The following is an 8300-nucleotide window of genomic DNA, read 5'->3' as shown; positions in this document are numbered from 1 at the left end:
CCTTGCCCACTACTGCCAGCCTCACTCTTGTCCACTACTGCCAACCCTTGTCCACTACTGCCAACCCTTGTCCACTACTGCCAGCCTCACAGTTGCCCACTACTGCCAGCCTCACCTTTGCCCACTATTCTCAGTCTCACTCTTGCCCACTGCTGCCAGTATCACCCTTGCAAACTACTGCCAGCCTCATCCTTGCCCATTACTGCCAGCCTTATCCTTGCCCACTCCTGCCAGCATCACCCTTGCCCACTACTGCCAGCCTCACCCTTGCCCACTACTGCCAGCTTCACCCTCACCCATTACTGCCAGCTTCACCCTTGCCTGTTACTGCCAGCTTCACCCTTGCCTGTTACTGCCAGCTTCACCCTCACCCATTACTGCCAGCCTCACCCTTGCCCACTACTGCCAGCCTCATCCTTGCCCCCTACTGCCAGCATCACCCTTGCCTACTACTGCCAGCATCACCCTTGCCCATTACTGCCAGCATCACCCTTGCCCACTACTGCCAGCCTCACCCTTGCCCACTACTTCCAGCCTCATCCTTGCCCACTACTGCCAGGCTCACCCTCGCCCACTACTGCCAGTTTCACCCTCACCCATTACTGCCAGCTTCACCCTTGCCTGTTACTGCCAGCTAAACCCTCACCCATTACTGCCAACCTCACCCTTGCCCACTACTGACAACTTCACCCTTGCCCACTACTGACAACTTCACCCTTGCCCACTACTGCCAGCCTCACACTTCCCAGGGTAGCCCACAGTTTTAGCACTTTCCTTGAATATAGTGTAGCAATAGTTATTATTTAGAGTACTTAAGTATCTTGTGTTTTACTTGCTGTTCTTTATTGTAATAAATCTGTTTTGCATTTTGGTTATTACCTTTTTATATTTCACTTTTTTTGCAGCATTCTCATCTATGCTTTAATGGCCATGCATTCCCTTCATCAAGTACAGGCTGTATCTGCTCATTTTCATTCCACTATTCTGCTCTCTACATATCTCATAGGGTAGACTTCCAAGAGATTTATCATATTTTCCCATTCACTGTGCAGGATGCTTGGACTGTTGATGGTACTACATGTATATACATACATACATGAATTAAGGGATACATTGTATTACATTTTTACTGCAATCCTCTTTTGTATTATTGCTTGAATTCCCCAGGATTGCATGTATGAAATTCACTGTTTTGATTATTTTACAAAGAAATGTCTAATGTATAAAAAACTGGGAACTGACAGGCATTTTTCAAATTTTCATTGACAGTAGTAATAAAAGTCTGTATTAATAGCTGCCTGATTTTTTCCCAGTAGTTTGGAATACAAATTACTGCTGTAAGTAGTCATAATATGTCATAATATTTTCCTGTGCTTGCAGATGTAAGATACTGAATACTTTTCTGCTTAACATGAAGTTTTGCTTTAGCTGAAATAAAAAAAGAGTACAAAAGAGTATTGTTAGTCTGAGCTGTCCTTTGAAGATTGTGCTGCTTCAAAAGATAGCCCAATGGTGGTAGCAAACTTTTTAGTATATAAGATTCCAACCTGTAGCTGAACTCTTTTATTTTGTATTTACCATATCATGGAAGTAGAAACCTTTGGTGTGTTTTTGTAGTAGATTTAATTAAGCATTAGATCGTCATAAATCAGTGTGGCAATGATGGATAAACAAGAACATGATTTATCATTTATTTCTGAGAAAGAAATACATGAATGTTTTTACACCAAACATGGAGCATTGCAGGTTTAAACAATACAGGTATTAGTTATAATGTAATTCTTTTTTTCAAGACTTTTTTTCTCGGCTCCTGCACACATATGTGTTAATGCACAATAATCAACTGTGTCAAAGAGAATTCACTAACTGAACGGATCAACATAAGTTTAGAATAACTTTGAATAAACATAATTAACCAGTGCTTCAGAAAAAATAGTTTTATTTCTGTTATTGTTGTATTTTGCTGCTAACAATACAGTTGATAAATTTAAGGGGAAATATTGATATAAAACTTTGCATGTATTAAATAACCAATTCATTTTATTTATGCATTTCTCATATTTTTTGGTTAGTGATGTATTTTTTGTCACTTAAAAGAAAGGTTGTGCATTTAAAATAAAAAAAACATGTAAGTTTTGTATTGTAAAATAAAAATAAATATTGTAATTCTCTTTGTATATTTCCTTATTCTTTTTGTGATTGGTGACTATATAACTAGAAATACGATGGGTATTAGCATATAAGAAAAAACATTGCTGAACACAATATGAAGTTCAATGAAGACAAATTTCAATTACTCCGCTATGGAAAACTCAAGGAAATAAAAACTGGATTGGAGTATAAAACAAATTCCAACCACACAATAAAGTGAAAAACTAATTTGAGGGACCTGGAAGTGATAATGTCAGGGGATCTTACTTTCAAAGCCCACAACCATGTCTCTACCACATCTGCTAGAAAAATTTATTTATTTATTTATTTATTTAATAATTTGAACATACATAGAGGTACAAAAAAATACAGGTAAGAGCAGCATGCCAAAGCCACTTGTATGCATAGCATTATGGGCTGGCTTAAAATTAACTTAAGATTAACTAAGCAATGATGTAATCAGTGATAAAACATTATTGTAAACAGATAACAATAAAGCACAAATGAGTATTACAAAGACAGGTCATATGGTTGCATGCATTGCTGTACATTCAGCAGAATGAAGTATTCTGTTAGGTAGTGTATTTAAAAAAATAACAAAGTTAGATTGGGTCTTAGGTTTAACATTTATGTGATATAATTGTGAGAAACATTTAAGATATACAATTTATAAGGTTCAGTTATTCAGTATTTATTTGGTTTTGGGTGAGTAAGTGATCTTTGAGAAGAGACTTGAATTTATAAACAGGTAGTGTTTCTTTTATATTTACAGGTAATGAATTCCAGATTTTAGGGCCTTTTATGTGCGTTGAGTTTTTGCATAGCGTGAGATGGACACGAGGAACATCAAAGAGTGATCTGTGCCTTGTGTTATGGTCATGTGTTCTGTTGAGGTTGGCAAGGAGATGTTTGAGGGGAGGGTTAATATCAGAGTTAAGTGTTCTATGTATGTAATAGGTGCAGTAATAAGTATGGATGTTTTTTATGGTGAGTAGGTTTAGCGTTTTGAATATTGGTGGAGTGTGCTGCCTGTAGTGGGAATTTGTTCTTTTGTTGGGTAATTAGTGGTCTGAGATGGTTAATTGTTGTTGAGTCCCATGCACAAATTCCATTCAAATTCAAATTCAAAATTTATTCTCTTTAAGGATTACAATGCTGAGTTTACAGAATTTGGTTATTGTGTGGTTTACATGTAGTAAAATAATAATTACAGAGTGTACCACTAGAACACCTAGCATGGCTAGGCATTTCGGGCAGACTTAAATTAAATCTTAAGTTTAAAATATTACAAAATTATGAGGTTAGTTGGTATTATGGCTAAGTGACTAAATACAGTACTAGTTTGTGAGTTTAGCAATGTGAATGCTTTTGTTTTGGCACTATACATAGTTTCAGTATTGGAGTATCACAGGCCAACTTATGACTAGTTAAGATTCATTATTTTGAGATTGAGATTGATATTTCTGTTTATGGTCAAATGGGTGAGTGAAAGTGTTAACCACCAGGTGGTATTCGTGTAATTAGTTGACAGGGTGTATCAGGGAGATAAGATGTTTTCTGTTGGTAGTTTTGAAGGTGATGAATGTGTCTGCAGTTTTAGAATTTTCAGGTAGGGTGTTCCAGATTTTAGGGCCTTTGACATACATTGAATTTTTGTAAAGGTTTAGTCGGACACAGGGAATGTCATAGAGATGTTTGTGTCTGGTGTTGTGCCTGTGGGTTCTGTCGCAACTATCAAGAAAGCGTTTTAGGTCAAGGTTAATATTGGAATTTAAGGTCCTGTAGATGTAGATTGCACAGTAGTAAGTGTGGATGTACTGAACAGGGAGTAAGTTTAGATCTATGAAGAGTGGGGGGGGGGGGGTTGCCAGGGATGGGATTTAGTGATTATTCTTACTGCAGCTTTTTGTTGGGTTATTATTGGCTTTAGGTGTGTTGCTGCAGTTGAACCCCAAGCACAGATAGCATAGGTGAGGTATGGATATACAAGTGAATGGTATAGTGTGAGAAGGGCAGTTTGCGGCACGTAGTATCATATCTTGGAGAGGATCCCAACCGTTTTGGATACTTTTTTGGTTATATGCTGGATATGGGTGCTGAAGTTCAGGTTGTTGTCAAGGTATAGGCCTAGGAATTTGCCCTCATTATGCCTGGCAATTAGAGTGTTGTCAATCTTAATGTTAATTTGCGCATCTCCTGCTCTGCTACCAAACATAATGTAGCAGGTTTTGTCAGTGTTAAGCATAAGTTTATTGGCTGTCATCCAAGTCGATATTTTGATCAGCTCCTCATTAACAATGGTGTTGAGGGTGGCAAGATTAGGGTGAGAGATGACATAAGTCGTGTTGTCAGCAAAGAGAATGGGGTTCAGGTGTTGAGATACGTTTGGAAGATCATTGATGTATATGAGGAAGAGCAGGGGACCAAGGACACTTCCCTGCGGAACTCCAGTATCAATTGGCCGTGTTGTTGATGCTGTGTCTTTAATGGTGACATACTGATACCTATTAGTAAGGTAAGATTTGAAATATGCAAGCGCATGGCCTCTTATACCATAATGGTCAAGTTTGTGGAGTAGGATGCCGTGGTCTACTGTGTCAAAAGCTTTTCTTAGGTCAATAAAAATTCCTAGTGGATATTCCTTATTTTCCAATGCTGTGTAAAGCAGATCTAGCATTTTTATGATTGCATTGTTAGTGTTTTTATTTTTCCTGAATCCAAATTGGCAGGGGTTGAGTATGTTTTGTGCCGTAATAAATGAATATAGTCTCCTGTGCACGAGTTTCTCAAAGATTTTGGATAGCAATGGTAAGTTTGATATTGGCCTATAGTTGTTTAAATCTGTAGGGTCACCACCTTTATGTATTGGTGTAACCCTTGCTGTCTTGAGTAGTTTGGGAAGGTGCTAGTTTCTAGTGACTTGTTAAAAAGTAATGAGATAGCATGCGAGAGGACATGGGCCGCTCTCTTGTACAATAATGGTGGGACACGAGACAGATTCCCTGAGTTATTTTTAAGTGACTTTATAATCTCGGTGACTTCCATGGGCTCAGTTGGAGCAAGATAGAAGGAATTTGGGAAATTCCCATCTAGGTAGTCCCCGGCATGGGCATTGGTGCATGGGATTTTATTGGCGAGATTAGAACCTATGGTTGAGAAGAAGTCGTTTATCTTGTTAGCTGTGTCAGTGGGATGCAGTGATGTTTCATTAGGTTTAGTTAGGGCAATATTCTTGTTTTTTTTCAGTTTGTGGGTCCCTAGAATCTGAGAGAGTGTTTTCCAGGTCTTTTTTATATCTCCTCTTGTGTCAGTGAATCTACTGGAGTAGTATAGTTGTTTGGCTTTCTTTATTACTTTGGTGAGGACTGATGAATAGTGTTTAAGAATATCTTTGTGTATTAAGCCCTGTCTATATTGCTTTTCATATTGGTGTTTCTTATCAATGGATAGGTGAGATAGGGGTAAATAAGAGAGTGATATAGGGCCAGGAAGGCTGACTGTGGAACATAGTACCGTATCTTCGATAGTATGCCTACGGTCTTGGAAATTTTCTTAGAAATTTGTTGTGTATGTGTATGAAATTTGAGTCTATTATCAAGGTGGATTCCTAAGAATTTTCCCTCTGTTAGCTTTGTGATAGGTGATCCGTTTATCATTATGTTAAGAGGGACATCTGTAGCTCTGTTACCAAATTGAATGAAGTAGGGTTGTCAATGTTTAGTGTAAGTTTGTTAGTCCTCATTCATGTGGATATTTTCTGTAATTCGGTATTTACAGTACTGGCTAGCGTGACTGGGCTCGGGTGAGAGAAGACATATGTAGTGTCATCTGCAAATAGTGTGGGTTTGAGTAATTGTGAAGCATTTGGTAGGTCATTTATGTATAGGAGAAAGAGAAGAGGGCCAAGGACACTTCCCTGTGGGACACCAACTGTAATTGGTTGTGCGGAAGATTATTATTATTATTATAATCAAAAAGAAGCGCTAAGCCACAAGGACTATACAGCGCTGCAGGGTAGGAAAGAAGCGAGGGCATCAGGTGGCAAAAGGGAGATGGATGAGTAATAGGTTACGGATAACAGCGGGGTAGTGGATGGTGAAAGGGTAAAGGGCAGCAAGAGACTGAACTAGAAAGGGCTGAGGGGAGAGCGAAAAGTATCATCAGAGTTTGTGGAGTAAATCAGCCGTTGTCAAGAAGTCAATGAGAGAGTCAGGATTAAAGGAGGGTCCATCAGCAAGAAGGGAAGGTAAAGAGAGAGTAGTAGAACGAAGACGACGTTGGAGGTAAATTCTGCGTGCTCGTTGATAGAGAGGGCAGTCTAACACAATGTGGCTAATCGATACTGGAACTTGACACTGCTCAGAGAGAGGAACAGGGTGCCTCTCCATGAGATACCCATGAGTAAGACGAGTGTGGTCAATGCGAAGGCGGGAGAGAGTGGTCTCCCAACCTCGGCACTGATGACAAGAAGACGGCCAGTAACCTATGCTCGGTTTAATAGAATGAAGTTTGTTACCAAGCAGAGTTGACCAACGTTGTTGCCAACGGGCGCGAAGGTGGGCAGCTATTGTAGCAAAATAGTCCAGAAATGGAACACCTCTATAGGAAATTGGTAGGTCATGTACTGCTGACCGTGCAGCAGTGTCTGCCTGTTCATTGCCCTGTACGTCAACATGACCAGGGACCCAACAAAAAATAATATCTTTATGCTTCGTAGAGATACGGCGTAGCCAAAGTTGGATACGGAGAACTAGGGGGTGAGATGTATCAAATTTTCGTATAGCCTGTAGAGCACTAAGGGAGTCTGAGACTACCACAAATGATGACACGGGCATAGATGCGATACGAATAAGTGCTGAAAGAATGGCATACAGTTCAGCAGTAAAAATGCTAGCCGAAGATAGTAAATGCCCCCGCACGACGCTGTCCGGAAACACTGCTGCGAATCCGACGCCGTCTGAAGACTTAGAGCCATCTGTGTACACAGCGGTGGCATGAGAATGGGAGTGGAAGTGATCAAGAAAAAGAGAGCGGGAAGCCACCGTAGGCAGTTGAGCTTTCGAGCAAGGGAGTGAGAAAGAACAGACCCGAACAGCTGGAACTTCCCAGGGGGGTAGGGAAAAGTGAGATGCTACATGAACATATAAAGGTGGTAACTGAAGGGAAGACAAGAGTGAATGTAGGCGAAGAGAAAAGGGACGGAGCAAACAGGGGCGGCGAACGAATAAAGAATGTCTACTAATATCGGTGACCATTCTATAAATGAAAGGATTGTGTAGATCGTGAGAGCGTACATAGTAGCGAAGGCAATGGGCATCACGGCGATCAGACAAGGATGGAACATTAGCTTCTGTATAGAGGCTCTCAACAGGGGAAGAGCGAAAAGCACCAAGGCACAAATGTAATCCTTGGTGATGGATAGAGTTAAGGCTAGAGAGAGTAGCAGGAGAGGCCGCGGAATAAATCTGGTCACCATAATCGAGTTTCGATAAAACGAGGGCTGAATGTAGGCGAAGCAGAGTTCGACGATCAGCTCCCCAGGAAAGATGAGCAAGGGTTTTAAGAAGGTTTAGCCGGCTGTGACAAGTTAACTTCAGAGAGGTAATGTGAGGTTTCCAGGATAACCGACGGTCAAAGAGAAGGCCTAGAAACCTGACTGTATCACGTTCGGGGATACGGGAGCCATAGAGATACAAAGGATGATCGGAGATAACAGAGCGTCTAGTGAAAGTAATTTGGTGAGTTTTGGTACTTGAAAATTTAAACCCATGCGTGGTGGCCCAAGTGGAAACACGGTCGACCGCATGCTGGAGAGAAACATCAACACCCTAGGATTTGACCCCTTTAGGGCATTTCTGGATGAAGATGAAATTGCCATTGGAAAATCTACCTTCCACTGCAATTGACGACGCAATCAGGTCCCTTCACAATCGAATAATTGATGCTACTAATGCAACTTGCCAATTAGCTTCCACAAAGATCTACCAACAATATAAACCTACGAGGGAAATTAGAGACGGTATGAGAAATTATCAAACAGAATGTCGAAGGCATCTTCAAACGCGGCAACCACCAGTAGCTACATTGTATAGATTGAGGCAAGAATTAATTAACATGATTAGTCATCATAAACGTGACTTATGGAAATT

The sequence above is a fragment of the Cherax quadricarinatus genome, chromosome 58 (assembly GCF_038502225.1).
Source record: "Cherax quadricarinatus isolate ZL_2023a chromosome 58, ASM3850222v1, whole genome shotgun sequence".
NCBI classification, from domain to species: domain Eukaryota; kingdom Metazoa; phylum Arthropoda; class Malacostraca; order Decapoda; family Parastacidae; genus Cherax; species Cherax quadricarinatus.
The sequence above is the reverse complement of the archived record's forward strand: the minus strand, read 5'-3'. Positions refer to the sequence as shown.